At 37.9% G+C, this 15,656-nt stretch overlaps 1 long non-coding RNA gene across 1 annotated transcript in view; it reads right to left on the bottom strand.

Moving 5' to 3' along the window:
• The window catches only part of LOC308501317, a 178,603-nt gene that overhangs the window by 119,493 nt on the left and 43,454 nt on the right, over positions 1-15,656 (bottom strand). The window lies entirely within an intron of this gene.

Genomic DNA, 15,656 nt, shown 5'->3' with positions numbered 1-15,656 from the left:
TTCCACTTCTAGGCTAAGATCTTTACTAAAAAACAATGGAAGGATTTCAGCCATCCCAAGTCCTGGAACAAACGTTAATCTATTTAGGTTACGTGTAAATGAGTATGTGAATGAGTATGTAAGAGAGAGAGAGAGAGAGAGAGAGAGAGAGAGAGAGAGAGAGAGAGAGAGAGAGAGCGAGAGAGAGAGAGTCGGTGGGGAGAAAAATGGTTGAGGAGATATGGAGAAAGACGTAGGGTATATTGAGAAGAAATTCCTCCGAATTCAACATGAGAAATTTGGAGATTCAGGAGGCAGTCCTATCTCGTATGAAGCATCACTTGAGGAAGAATGTGTGTGAAAACTGAAAACACTTATCTTTGGAATTCCCCATATTCATGAATAAAGGACAACTTTAAGATGGCAGAAATTGAACAATCTGAGAATTATAACCCAATTCTCAGCGTTGCCAAGCTTGGTCATGTTTTACTTTTTCTAGCAATCTATTATTTTAATTCAATATTTACAAAAAAAGGAAAGCAAAACAAGTAGCATAACTCAAAATTCTGATACGTTATACTGCGGAACATGTCTGCCAAATAAGAAAATAGCCCTGCATGGCTCTTTCTCCTCTGAAATTACACGATACTGACCTCTCCCATTGTATAGAGGAACTTGACCTCTGCAGACCAGAATTGCATTCACTGATTATATAAAAAATTCCCACTGTGTGAGCATTAATGCAAATCTGGCAACTGCTACAACCATTTACACTAACACCCTCTTTTACACAACTGCTATTACTTGTGCTAAAATCTCAGCTGTCACGTCTACATTTTTTCTGAGATAATAATCCCTCTAGTCGAGTCACCAAAGAACCATAGCAGAACAACCAAAGGCAGAGGGCACTGAGGGTTGAATAAGCCCATTGTCTGTTTTGGAACAAGAGGGCTGTATTCATGATGAAACCAGAGTACAAACTAGATTAGAACAGAGACTTAAAAATTCAGAAACGAAGTCAAAAGTAGCTGAAAACCCACCCAAATTTTTAAAACCACAATTTCTATGCTTGGCATCATTTAGTATGTTTCCTTTACAAAATAAAAAATATGGAGATGATGTAAATGTATGAGGGCAGCTCTTTAATATAAGAATTACTTCGTTTTTTCAATGTCTCCTGAACATTTAAAATGCCTTTGGGGGAAGTAGAATATCCTTCATATTTTAAAAACCTCTAAAGTAAATGAATCAATTTATTAAGCATGCGATTGTATACTGTGACCAAAGCTATAAGTCATAGTAAAAGAATATTATTTTATATTTATATCTCTACATAGTTTATTAATCAGTTTCACATACATTACCTTACTTAATCCTTACAACAACCCCATAAGGTACGTATGATTGGCCTATAATATAGATGAGAACACTGGTTCTCAGTCAGTATAGAAGATATTTGTCATGTTTTCTGGCTGGTCAGCACCTTTTGAACACCCTTGATGTGGTTGGGTAATTTTCAGCTTTTTGAATCCCACTTTCCCATTACAGAACTCAGTTCACCAGCCTCCTTTGCAACTAGGGTGACTTCAGCATCACCAATTAGATTCACTCTTGCAAAACTGGGATTCCCATGTGAGCAACCTGAGGAAGTGATGCTACATACTAGTGTGAATTCGATTTGTCCGGATGGCAACAGAGGTGTCTGGCTTAGGGGCCAACACGAGTTGCAAAGCTGCGTTCCAAGAGCAGCACAGCACAACTGCTGGCAGCAAATGCAATAAAGCAGATTTCCTGGAAGGAGTGCAAACTGTAGCATCTAGTGCTCCATGGAGCAGCACAAGTGGCAGCAGTTTCCTCTTTAGGCCAGTTCTCTGGCATGGTTTTGGACATTGTTCCTGAACACTTAACTATCATGTTTCCCCGAAAATAAGACCTAGCCAGACAATCAGCTCTAATGCATCTTTTGGAGCAAAAATTAATATAAAACCCGGTCTTATATTATATTATTATGTTATATAAGACCCAGTCTTATATTATAGTAAAATAAGACCAGGTCTTGTATTAATTTTTGATCCAAAAGGCATATTAGAGCTGATTGCCCGGCTAGGTCTTACTTTCGGGGAAACACAAGGAGGGCTCCCTCCTAGGATCTTCTAATACCCTTTCAATAAATTTCATTTCTGCTTGGAGTCTGTTTCTGTTGCTTCCAATCAGGGACCCTGACTCATTCAGTGAGGTTGTCACACAACATTCACATTCTTTGGGGGAAGACTTCTCTGGGGAAGGAATGTTTAGGCTGAGTCCTAAAGGATCTGTAAGATTCAACTAAGTAAAACTGTGGGGAAAGGGGAATAGCATTCTAGGCAGAGGGCTTAGCAATGCAAAGGACCTGTGTGTGTTTGGGGGGAGGGGGACAACAAGGAGACATGAATGGAGAGGGAAGAACTTAGAAGAACTTAACGAAGTGAGGCACATAGGTGGGCAGAGGCCAGAACCCAAGGTCAGGGAAGGCCAGGCTCCACCCTTGAGCTTGCATATCAGAAAAAACAAAGTCTTCATTAAGCCAAAATAGAAGTATATGTAAGCAGCACACACTGGAAGCTTTACCCTGAGATGTTTCAGAGGACGAGTAAGTTAATACCCCAGCTACAAGATAGGCTTTCACACATGTAAAGACAGTGATCATCTTTCCCACATAGCTTTTCTCTTCCATGATGAAACAGTTCCGGATTCTTCAACTGCTCAAGTAATAACCTGGCCATAATAATCTAGTAGTAGTGAACACAATGATTTAGAAGAAACTTGGATTTGAGCCCTGACGTTCGACTTAGTAGATCCATGATGCTAGGGGTATCAGTTAGATTATCTAGGAAGGTTGCCCAAATCCATAAAATACAGAAGAATCTGCTGTGCTCCATTATCTCATAGAATTATTGTAAGGTTCAAATGAGACCAGAAGACTTGGGAACTCTAAGTAACACAAGGTATTGTTACTAGGGAGTAATGGTGAGGATGATAACAATAGCTTTTACGGTTATAGTATGGTCTCCTAATGGATAGATAGGAATATCATTATGCTACAGCTGTCAACATCCCTAATGTGTTCAGAACCGAATACAGTATTTTAAAATTAGTTTGTCACAGGAAAAAAAAATTGTAATTATGTGAGGTGACAGATGTTAACTAAACTTATTGTGATAATCATTACAATTTATATATACATCTATCAAATAATTATGTTGTACACCTTAAATTTATACAATGTTATATGCCAATTATATCTCAATAAAACTGGAAAAGAATACCCAGCAATGGTCAGTCTTAGAACATGAGGCTCAATCCTTTTCTCGGCCTCCTCACTAAATAGTAGTTTTCAATGAAAAGTCATGAACAGAGCAACATTGAAAATAAATGGCCTGATAATAATGGTTGGGATTAATAAGAGCTGTCTGTGTCAGACACTGTGATAGGTGCTAATAAAAATTATAAAATAGAAATTTAAAAAACAAAAGTTTTACCAATGCAAAGTACTTTGTGATTTAGGTTAAGTTGACATGAATTTTTTGACTCCCATGGTTTTGACCTCAAATTAACTCACAATCTAGAAGACATAAATAAATATGCTGCAGCATAACACATTATTATAAAAAGTAAACCATTTTAAGAGGGACAAAATCTTTGTTTTAGTCATCTCTACATCTCTAGAATCTAGTACCAGTGCCTGAAATACAGTACGCAAAAAACAAATTTTTGATAGCTGTTTCAATGCATGTGTGATGTGTGAATTGTCATACAAAGGCACAGAGAATATAAAAACAAGTTTTGTTATAAAATAAAAATAAGTATAAATGTGAAAAACATTTTATTATAAGTATTAAAAATAACAATACTGATAGCTAACATTTATGAGCACACTTACATGGTCCCAGACATTATGCTTAATGCTTTACACAGATCACCTCTGGTAGTAAGCAATTATCCCCTCAAATGGAATTTTAAGGATAACATGATAAACTACAACCAAATACATGATAACTAAGCTTGAAATGTTTTATTTAATCTTATGTATATTTCACCACAGAACAATACAGAGATGGTGGATTTAAAATATTACTAAATATACTTACTATCTTGCCTTCATTAACTGAGGTAGCCATACTGCAACACCCAACAACAATGACTCTCGGACTTACCAGGGCTTAGAAGCAAACATCAGAGATTTGCCTCAACCATCCTTACTACACATGAAAATCCATCACATTCAGTAAAAAATAGTAATTCCACAGCCCATCTCAGAAGGGCATTCCAATGTTTAACACCTTTCCCAGTCAGAGAGGAAAGCAATTTTGAATACAAAGAGGTGAGCATGCATTTCCAGAAAGCAAAATAGTCTATAAATTAAAAATAAACATTGAGCCAACACTTGAAAGTAGAAGAGTATTAAGAAGTGAGAGTAATAATACTGACTTACTGTCAGAAAGAGAACCTGTTCCAAGAACTGTTTAATCCATTAAACTGATACCCAACTATTCAACTATATTCAGAACTTAATTTGATCATGCCCTGATCTTCCTTTACAATTTAATTAAGGTTAGTTGAGCATGTAAATGAGTTTTGAGCATAATATCCTAGTGTGAACAAGACTGGAGAGAATGGGAATAGGTCCATCAGAGAAGGAAATGTAGAGAAAGGCAATCCCTGGGGGCGCTTTCTTTGATCCTCAAGGTGAAGGCACCAGAAAGACGACTAAGATGAGTGGCATTAAGAAGTCAGCTGGAAGCACATTCCATTTAGGTTCTTCCTTGGAAGTATGCCCATTCATGATGAAGGCAAGGAAACCAGCAAGTGTGAGCTTTAATGTAAAGAGTTCTCTCTCAGTTCTAATCTACACTCCTCCTATTTCTGCATTCTGGTGTCATGCCTTTAAAAAATAAAAAACTTTTAAAAATGTAGTGAGACAGTGTTGACTCATACTTGTTATCTAGAATATCCCTCTATTATAATTTGCCTAATTTGCATACAGCTTGTCATTCACTGTTTTTGCAATCTTTTGATTCATTTTATTCCCTGTTTACTCTGTCCTTCTCTTTTCCTGGTATATTGTACTTTTGTGAATATATCTGTATAAAACTACAGTGGTACCTCAGTTTTTTAACGTAATCCACGAGTTCTGAAAAGTTCAAAAACAGCCGACAGCTAGGCCTCAGGATCTTGCATTCAGCGGAAGATGTGTGACATGTTTGACTTCTGAGTCGCGTTGGAAAACCAAAGCGTTTACTTCCAGGTTTACGGCATTCATAAACCAAAATGTTCGTCTACGGAGACATTCGAAAACCGAGGCACCACTGTATTATACATATATTCATAGTCTAAAATGGAATGTTATTCTAGTGGTTTAGTTAGGCAGACTCAACATTAATTTAAGTACCAGATCTGCAGACTATCGAACTGAAATATTTGTACTACTTCCATGTCTAAGTTTTCACAATTACAATGTTTTCAAACTTTAAATATCCTTAATTTTCCAGGATTTTTTCCCCAAGTCATTTTTTCCTACCATCATTATAGTTGCAAGCTTCATAAAATATCCTTCTGTAAGTCACAGACTCCCTTATCTGCCAATCAACACCAACCATAGGCCACTTACTTCTAAGAAAACCTTCAGTTAATATTTGTTCTATTCATCAGTTTCAGTGGTAGAGCTAAGATATGATACTGGGAACCCGAACTCTGCAATCTGCAGAGAAACAATTTTATATCCATACAATTGCTTCTTGCCAGTGGACTAAGGGAGTACAGCCTTGGGAATTTCAATGACCAATTTACCCAGGGAAAGAAAGCTTATTTTTAGTAAGTGGGAGGGGAAATGTTGATTTAATTTATTTTACTGCTTGTGAATCTACTTTGGAAAGGAGAGGCAGTCTGATTAATTAGATTAGCGAATTCAGTAAGTTGTTTATTCAGTTGGGTGAATCAATGTTTCCCTGAATTTAGGTTAGCTTTATTTTATGCTTTCACATCTATCCAGTAGGTAAGATGTTGAAAGCCAAAAGCCTTTCTATCCCACAGCTCTTTCAAATATCTTTTCACATGTTAATTTGATCTTTTTGTGAATCTCCCTCTCCCTTTTCCATCCCCCTAACTCCAACACATGGGTACACACATATAGATGACAGAAAATTATAAATAGAAAACTGACTACACTGCTCCATTCCTATTTTTTTATGCTTCTCGGAGTTTAGCATTTTTCTTTTCCTACTGACTTTAGTTTTAAATCTTATTTCCACCCAATTACTAAAATGTAAAAAAAATAAGGAGCTTTCTCAATTAATGGTAGCATATTTTAAGATTATTAGAAAAGATTAGAGCAAATTGCTGTATTTTAAAAAAATAGTTGCTAAATTTCTCAAATTTTGGCTAGTTTTCTTCTTTTTTTTAATGATCTGTCTTTTTAGGAAGTTCCTTTCATCTGACTTGCTACAGAAAATCATTCCTGATTCATTTGTTACTGAGCTTTACAGGGAGTACAGCTGTTCAAACAAAGTACTTGCCTATGAAAGCCTGGGAAAATTGGGAAAGATAATCAAATTAAAATTCCAGCTATACATTCTTCTAACAGAACGCAGACAATTTTAATATTTTATATTTAAACATTTTAAAATGAAAAGGACAAGCTCTCAAGGACCACAGACCACATTTTTCCATTAATGACGTGGATGACACATTCAGAAGGTGAAAAACTTAATTCAGGAACAAATCAAAGGCACTTTTCTAGAAGAGTTGTTTGTTTTGTTTGGTTTTTTAATTTTAAAAACTGTGAAAATCCAAGAGAATGGGGGGCTTGAAAGCCTAGCAGCTGAGTACCATTGGAGATTATCTGGCTCAAAGTGGAATGGACATAAAATATGAGTGCTGGCAACTTGGACACGAGAGTGTTGGATGGCTTCTGATAAGCACCAGACTCCATTAATTATCAACTAAAGGTGGAAGTGAAAGTGCTTTTACTCAAAAGGTACAAAAAAACACTTTCACCAAGAGAGTTTACATTTCTCTAGTTCTCTGAAAAGGAAAAAGATTATAGGATCACAGTCTCCCTCCAACTAATGAACCATATTCAACTGGCCTTGAAATTCAAAAGCAGAGAGAGACAACTCAAAATTGGAGTGCATTCACCCTTCCGGATTTATTCCTTTCCTGTCTCCAACACATCTACATACTGGCTGAGCTAGCAGAGAATAGTTTTCTTAGCTCAAACAGTTTATTTTAATATTTTTTGAATTACATTGAAAATAATGTCCATCCTCCCTCCCCCCTTGATAAGTATTATGTTTCCCAGCTGAGGGCAGAGCTTCCTCTTCTTAACCAGTTGCCCAAAACCACCACCTTGTCACTCACCAAGTCTCATTAGAACCTACCTCCTAAAAAATCTTGGGATTCCAGCCACTTTCCTGCCTTCCTACAGCCATTCTCTTAATTAAGGCTACTGTTATCTCCCAACCGAATTACGAATTAAGGCAGAAACCTCCTGTCTACCTTCAAGTTCACCTCACCCCATCACACACCCACCAGACTGCTCTTTCTAGGAAATAAATCTCCTATTGGAGTTAGAATGAATTCCAAACATTTGAAAGTAATTCAAAGCCTGATCAGGCTCTGTGCAATGCTCCAGCCACCTCATACTCCACAGTACATACAGCCTGGCTAAGCTGTTTTTAACACACACACACACACACACACACACACCCTGGGCTTTGGCACATACTCCTATAAATGCCTGCAACACCTCCCTGTGCCATCCTCCCTCTCTCTTCCTCTCCACCTTCCACTGACTTATTCTTGCTCTCTCAAGTCTCTCTGTAGATACCACTTTCTCCAAGAAGTCTTTCCTCTAACTCTGGGTCCGATAACCCACATGTACTATCCCACGGCACCTTATGTTTACATTGTCAGAGCATTTCACGTGTTACACTCCAAAACCATTATCATTTGTCTATACTCCACTAGAATGGAAAATGCATGGAGACAAGGGCTGAACACGGAGAATTTGGCATCAAATTCCCAAAGCCAGTGCTGAACATAGTGCCTGGCACTTCCTTCGTATTCAAAATAAATAAATATCTAGTGAATTAATTAGTGAATAACAAAGTGTTCATTCCAACAGTTCCTGAAGTATCCATATCAAGTGTTTTTCTGGAAATGAGCTGTAAAGAGGGTCACTTTTTAAAAAAAAAAAAAGTTTCCCAAAATTTAACCTATAAGAGTAGCAATTCATAGGTGCTTAAAAGATTTTTGTTAAAGGATAAACGAATGAACAGGGTGACAATGCTACTACATGCATGACAAAGTGGAGATTTTTGGTTTTGGGTTTTTTGCTTTGTTTCTGTTTTACTAAAACTACCAGTCAGGAATAGGGGGCCAGAACGTGGAAATCCAGCTATGCAGGTCATATAGGTACTGGATCTAAGTAGTTTTCTAACCCTACCAAATGCAAGGTGATCTAGAGTCAGTATTTTGATTGTTGTTGCTATTTTATTTACACTAATGGTCACTATTTTTTGACATCAGCCCATATTAAGCCAGTTTAGAAAGAACAGCACTGATAATGCCATTAGTCTTACTCAGATCCCCAAATCAAAACGCTAATATGAGAAACACTTCATGTTTACCCTACTTCTCTTAATTCTAAGCAAACAAATAAGTAAACATATATTCAAGCGGATCTCCCCACTTTCTACAATGATTTTGTGCTAATTGGTTAGTCGCTCTACCCTACACTGAATTTTAAGTTTCCCTAATAATTTGCTGGAGTGTGATGAAATAGCTCCTCTGGCCAACGAGTCCTGACTTAACTATTTACCCCAGGCAAGAACTGAGATCTAGGTGTAGATACTCACTACAAAAAAAAAAAACCACGGAAAAAAAAAAACTGGTAGTCAGAACCTACTTTCACCCATTCAAAAGCACCAGGCGGCCTACAAACAAAAATCCAAACGACTCTGTATGGGGGTGAAAAACTCTTCCCGAATCTCTACAAACCACCTCTTGTCTCATCCCCAGCCATTCCTGGCCCTCGCATCCGACACTCTAGGCTTACCCCTCAGAGAACTCCAAACCTTCCTCTGTGCTTTGCACTGGCTCTACCCTCTGCTTGCAATATCTCCATTCCACTCTCATTCCTCACCCTGTCCTGTGCCTGGCACATACTCCCCGCCCCCAAGCAGAATCAATTAGTCCCTCCTTTTTCCCTCCTAGCTTCACCTCTCAGCCACTTAACACATTAGATATTGCAATCACTACTCATGCATCTATCTTCCCTACCAAGCTGAGAGCTGCTTGTAAGCAGACACCACATCTGATTCGTATTTAGGGCCTCAGTGCATAAAACAATACCTAGCAGACGGTAGTCAATGAATGGCTATGTCATGAATGAATCTCCTTCATCTCTGACCACAACTAAGGCCACACAATAAAATGATCTGAATCTGACTGCAATTCCATCCTTTAAAATCTATGCATCATAAACATCAATGGGAAATCAAAAATGCAAGGACTACAATGTACTTGTGATAGAAACTTAGGGTAAGTTACAAACTAATTGTCATAATGACAAGCAAATGGCTCAGCCTCTGGCAACGTCACCTTAAATTGTTCCAACTAGATCAGGAGTTGGAAAAACAATCAAGAGAATGTTTAGAGATTATAAGTGACACTAGCTATCTGGTCTTTTTAGTATTTGCTCAGCAACTATCTGCTAATCACCAGTGTGCTTGGCTTCCTTTGGTAGTAAAAGGACTACTTGGTTGTGTTAGAAAAGATCCCTGACCTTAATTTAAGGGCTTTTCAGTCTGGTAAACAAACTGAGGCACTATAAGCCATTACTTATAGATGTCATGTGAATGGTATAAACGGGGATTATTGGCGTTTACAGTAGGGTGAAGACAAGTTTTTTTGTTTTGTGGCCTTTTGTTCTATAATGCTAGTAGGATGGTAAATGTGGTCTAAGATGACAGTTTGGCTCCTGTTAGGCCAAAGTTTGCAGTTCCTTGAGCTGCAGTTCTCTCAGTAGCAGTTCAGGAGCTGGAGAGTTAAAGTGCCTCTATGATGAAGAGAAAGGAGGTTAAGGAGGCCCCACAACTCTTCCAGGTTTTCCTCCCCACCTAGGTGGCTTATCCTTGAGATGCCTTGGGGGAAAATAGTTTAAAACCAATAAGCTTCAAGATAAATCTCTGACCCAAAACTCTTCTCCTCCCAGAAGATCTCTAATGAGGACTGGCCTCTTCCACTCCCAGAGCCAATTATTTACTCACACACAGGAGCTCCCTGAACATACATTACTGGGACATGGTTCCTGCCTTCAAAGATCTCTGTCCTTAATTCTCCAAGTCTAATGTAGCTTTAAATATTTACCTTTATTTGTCTTCACTGCATTTGTTACTGTAAATCTTCATGGTTAGTGTATGTGCCAAGTTAAAAAAAAAAACTAAGTCATTAATTACGCTTTCTAATATTTCTCTAGTCTCATTTCTCACCAATCCAACATCCCACGATACACACTCTGAAACTCAAGCTCTCTCTTTTCCTTATTTAGTGTGTCCCATCGCGCATTCATTTGAAATCTAGAAATGTCCAAATTTCCTATTAAGTCTCATACAACCTCAAAAAGCCACCTTTCTCTGGGGACCACACAAATAGCCAGTGCCCAAAGCCAAGTACATTCAAAATGACTTTTGATATTTCAGAACAAAGGATTCAAACCAGTAGTCAGGGATGACTCCCCCATTTGAAATTGTATGAAAAAATCTTATGTGCACGTGAATATGTGGATATTTTTTTTCTTGGGGCGACCTTCTATTGCTTTCAAGCAATTCTAGTGGGGGAGTGGGCGAGGGGAGAGAGAGAGACTCCTAAATATCTGAAATCCTGCTAGTTTCAATGAAGAAAGCATTTTTGTATACAAATACAACACAGTCATTTGCCTACTTAAATGTGTCAAAATCTTTCCCCATGCCTTTTCACTTTAAATATGATTAAAAGATCCACATTAGCAGGTAAGTACCAGAGCACAAGGATCCTATTAGAAGAGGCAGCAAAGAAAAAGAGAAAAAGCCCCCAAATAATTTATGCCTGAAAAACTTGAATCATGAAAAAGATAAGCAAGAAGAAGAAAAAGTAGGTCATTGTGACTTGACATTTAGAAATAAGCAATATTTTATTCCTACTGACCTATAAATCACCCTCCAGTCCTGAATTTCATCACTACCCTACAAAAGGTTACTGAACTACCTCAGCATTTCTCAAATACTACAACACAGCTAGAGAATATCAGTGTGTCTGCCATATAATATCTTCAAACTAACTAAAACTGGGAAACAATATTAAGAACAAAATACCTACATTTCAACAAACTGGGAGGATATATGCCTAACAATAAGGTGGTATGATATTCTGTGGAAAGAAGTGTTTGGCTTTTTAAGAATAAGTTAAATATATAAGGCTAAAACAGGTCTTTACAATGTAATTTATATGACCTAGGGTGCCTCAAAATAGGAATATGTATGTGAAGAACCCATTTTAAATTTGTCCTTTGTTTTGATCTGACAGAACTAGGGGTGATTTATTTACTTCCATTGTTATAGTTCTCCGACATCCTTTTCTGAATGAATCCAGATGGAAATGTCTCTCCTAGTTCTGTTATTTGCTGCTGCAATTTCCATCTGTGGTGCTAAGAGCCAACCCTTATTTTATCCGGGACACCAAACAACCTTCCTTTCTCACACTCCTTGGGGTCTTCTCAACAGTTCCACATGGAAATCTCTGGGTTGCTTCAAACGCCTCCAACACTTCTTCCCGATTATTTATGTTGGTGACAAACTCTTTCTCACCAACTGTCTAGGGTCACTCAGAGGTACTTGATTTGAAAAAGCATTCAGCTTCCCATCCAATATTTCTGGTAGCTCGACAGCTCCCCACTTCAGCTCTGCCAGAGTTAGCACATTGTGAAGCAAAACGAACTTCTTACATTTTATCTGAGATTGTCTTTAATATACATATGCTTGAGTTGCTTCCACATGGGTTCTCAAGTCTAAAGAACATTAAAATCAGCAACAATCCTAGAAAAACTATTACTGCTTTTTTAAAACCCTGAGTACTTCTATCACAGAACAGACACAATCCCAGATCTGCATTTATTATTGCTGAGACCTTTGAGCAAGTCTCTTAACTTCTCTGAACCTCACTTTCCTCATCTGTAAAGTGAGGAGAAGACCAACTTCCTCACCAGGTTATAATTATATATGATAATCTATGTAAAAGTCTCAGCAGAAACACTGGCTGCCCCAAAGCCAGTGCTCGCAAGTGGCAGGTATTTATTTACTCTGAGGGCGAAGTCTTAAATTATCTGTGGATATGAGTGAACATTAACATGAAATTGTGTGTGTGTGTGTGTGTGTGTGTGTGTGTGTGCGTGTTTAGAGGAACAGAGACAATTTACATTTTCAGAGTAAGAAAGCATTCCTGTTCAAAAATATCAAGGGCTTATTGTGACAAGCCCTTGGTCTGAAGGGACATTGAACTCTTCTGGCTCATTCCTTTTTTTTTTCCTTCCCCGTCTCTGTAAATGAAAACAGCACATGGGAGAAGGTTCTATAAACACAATATAGCAAGGCAACAATTGATAAGGACCCTAGATGAAGTCCTAGGACAAACTGGTTGCTATGCCTAACCTCTTGAAAAGACTGATTAAAGATTTAAATGTGACAGCCGTGAGAAACACACGTGTGGTTTTAAAATATCTGAATTCCATTATGCTGTTGTTGGTAAAAATCCATGCAGACCAAGGGAGCTGACATTCAATAGAACACATGGCCTCCATTATATCTAAGACCCTCCAGGTATTTTAAGCACCAGAATCAAAATATTCGTACACAAATAAAAACAAACAAAAGCCCACTATTTGTCCATGTTCCATCTTGCCAAAAAAGAAAAAAGAAAAACGAAAAGAAAATAGATTGTGTGTGTTTTTTTAATAAGTCTGTTGCAAGATGATTGTGGACTTATTTAGCCCATTCAGCAAGATTTTTCACAAAGCTACAATGCAAAAGATTTATTTTGTCATTGTCCAACACAAACAATCGAAGAAACTCAGCTTAGTGCAACATCCCCAGGAGAAAGAATCTGCAATTTAATTAGTGAATAATGGAAGCAAATTAAATACAAGTCCAGGCATTTTTAAAGTAATATTTGAATAGACATCTGCTGCATCTACTCAGTGTTTAGGCAAAGCACCATAACCCCTGATCTGATGAGACGCCCAAGGTTACGAACAAGATTGTCTGCTGTTAGGGCAAGACCCACAATTTAAAACGAAATTCCAGAAATCCTCCTCTCCTTCGCAACACCTACCCCACCTCCACCAAATAAAGAAAAAGCTAGATAAAGAAAGAAAAGATTAGTGGCAGTACTGAAGTGCAGTGTAACCGAAACAGAAAGGATTTCATTCAGGCAACAGCACCAAGCGGGAATTCTGACTCCTTCATTACCTCTCCTCTACGACCACTTGAATTTGTTCATTTATAAAATGGGAATATTAATGTCTACCTCCCATGAATTTTAAATATCAAACAAGACTGTTTATAATAAAACACCATATAAATGTTACTTGAAGATGCTGAAGTATTAAAGAGAGATTACAAATCAAATTAGTGGTATGCCACTATTGAACCTTCTGCCCTAAGAATTTTATTATTTTACCTTTATAGATTTATTGGTATATACAAAATATTTTACTATGCAAAGATCTGGAGATGGATGGTGGTGATGATTGTACCACAATGTGAATGGCCTCAATGTCACTGAACTAACTGTACGCTTAAAAACGGTTGAGATGATAAATTTTATGTTATGTTTATTTCACCAAAATTTTTAAAAACTCTTTAACGTATTTACTATGATATAATCCCTAGGAAGCAGAAAAGCAATTCTCTTTTTAATCTTTAACTGGGTCAGTTGAAGCCAAGAGCAGGGACTGAGGACACTAGATATGCTACATAGCATGAGCATATTGCAAAGGCATGTACAAATTCTAGGACCCCAGCCAAACCATCAGAAAGGGCCTTTTTTTTTCCTTTATCTTTTGTTAATTGCAAACAAATTTCAAAATAAAGGTACCCGATAAAGGTACCCGTACGTTGGTTGCCAAGCCCCAAACTCTCATGTTTTGTACACTTGAAGGGACAGAAATGGCAGTTGTACTTAGGAGGACTAATGAATAAAAATACTTGAAATTATTCAATAGTTGACATTTGAAAACATTCAGCAGGCTCCCAGCATATGCTGCAACAAGTGTATTAAAAATAAGAAGACCCCACAAAAAGACAAAGATCCACATTACAGCTCATGTACTTACAGAGAGGGGGATGTGCCTGTCATGGAACACTCAGTAATGAGCTACGTGAATGCACATATGATTACAAATCCAGACAGAAATAAGTACAGGCAGGAGAAGGGAGACATGGAGACATGGTTAGGCACCACTCTTAGTGAAAGGAATCCTTAGTAGTCCTAGTTCTACTACCAACAGCTGGGTTTCCTTGTCAAAACTACCAAAACTTTCTAGGCCTCAGTCTTGGCATTTTTGAGATGACAGGAAGGACTGGATGACATTGAAATCCCCTTTGGTTCTAGCGCTTGGTGACTCTTTGCTGTATTCTAAGCTTTGTTGGGAGGTCTAATACACAGTATATTAACCCATCTGCTACAAACTAAATGCTGTAACCCCTCAAAATTCATATGTTAAAACCTAATCCCCAGTGTGACGGTATTTGAAAGCGGGGCCTTTCCGTTCGGAGGTGCTTAGGTCATGAGGGTGGTTCCTTCATGAATGGGGTTAGCGCCCTTAAAAAAGAGACACCAGGAACCTCCCTCACTCCTTCTGCCATGTAAGGACACAGACACAAGACAGCTGTCTATGGACCAGGAAGCAGGCCCTCACCAGACACCAAAATCTGCTGGCGCCTTGATCTTGGACTTCCCAGCCTCCGGAAAGAACTATGGGAAGTAAATTTCTATTGTTTAAGCCACCTAGTCTGTGATATTTTTGTTACAGAAGCCTAAGACACCATCTTTTATGCATTTGAGGGAAAGAAATAAAACGAAAAACAACTAAACGCAAATGGATAACAAGGAGACAGGAAAGAGTAATCTACCTGATCCAGGCTGGACACAAATACCTTAAACAAATACCATAAAGAAGCACACTGCAATAAAATAGATAAGCTCAGCCCCGGTCCTGCTATCAGGCGCTATCTGGGAAGTGAATGGTAACCTCACCAGCCACAGAAGCCCGGGTCAGCACGGCCACCTAGCCCTGAAAACTGTCTCCTCCTTTGGAACATGGATCACAATGGTAATAATTCAAATAAATCAGGTGTGTTGGGGGGGAGACCATGTAATTTAGCGAAGGTCCAAATTACAAAATGGTTTATCATGAAACAACTTTTCTTTACATACTCTGTTTTCAACTAAGGTGTTGATAATGCTGTGAAATAATTATTTAATCCAGTTCAAAATGAAACATTTAATCATACTAAAGAGGACTATCAAATCCTTTACAATAAAATAATTCACTGAGATACTTAAAAATTGATGTTAAACTGAAAGACGCTTTAATATTAAACTCT

Source organism: Rhinolophus hipposideros (assembly GCF_964194185.1).
Source record: "Rhinolophus hipposideros genome assembly, chromosome: 8".
Lineage (NCBI taxonomy): Eukaryota > Metazoa > Chordata > Mammalia > Chiroptera > Rhinolophidae > Rhinolophus > Rhinolophus hipposideros.
This window is presented reverse-complemented; position numbering and strand designations above follow the sequence as displayed.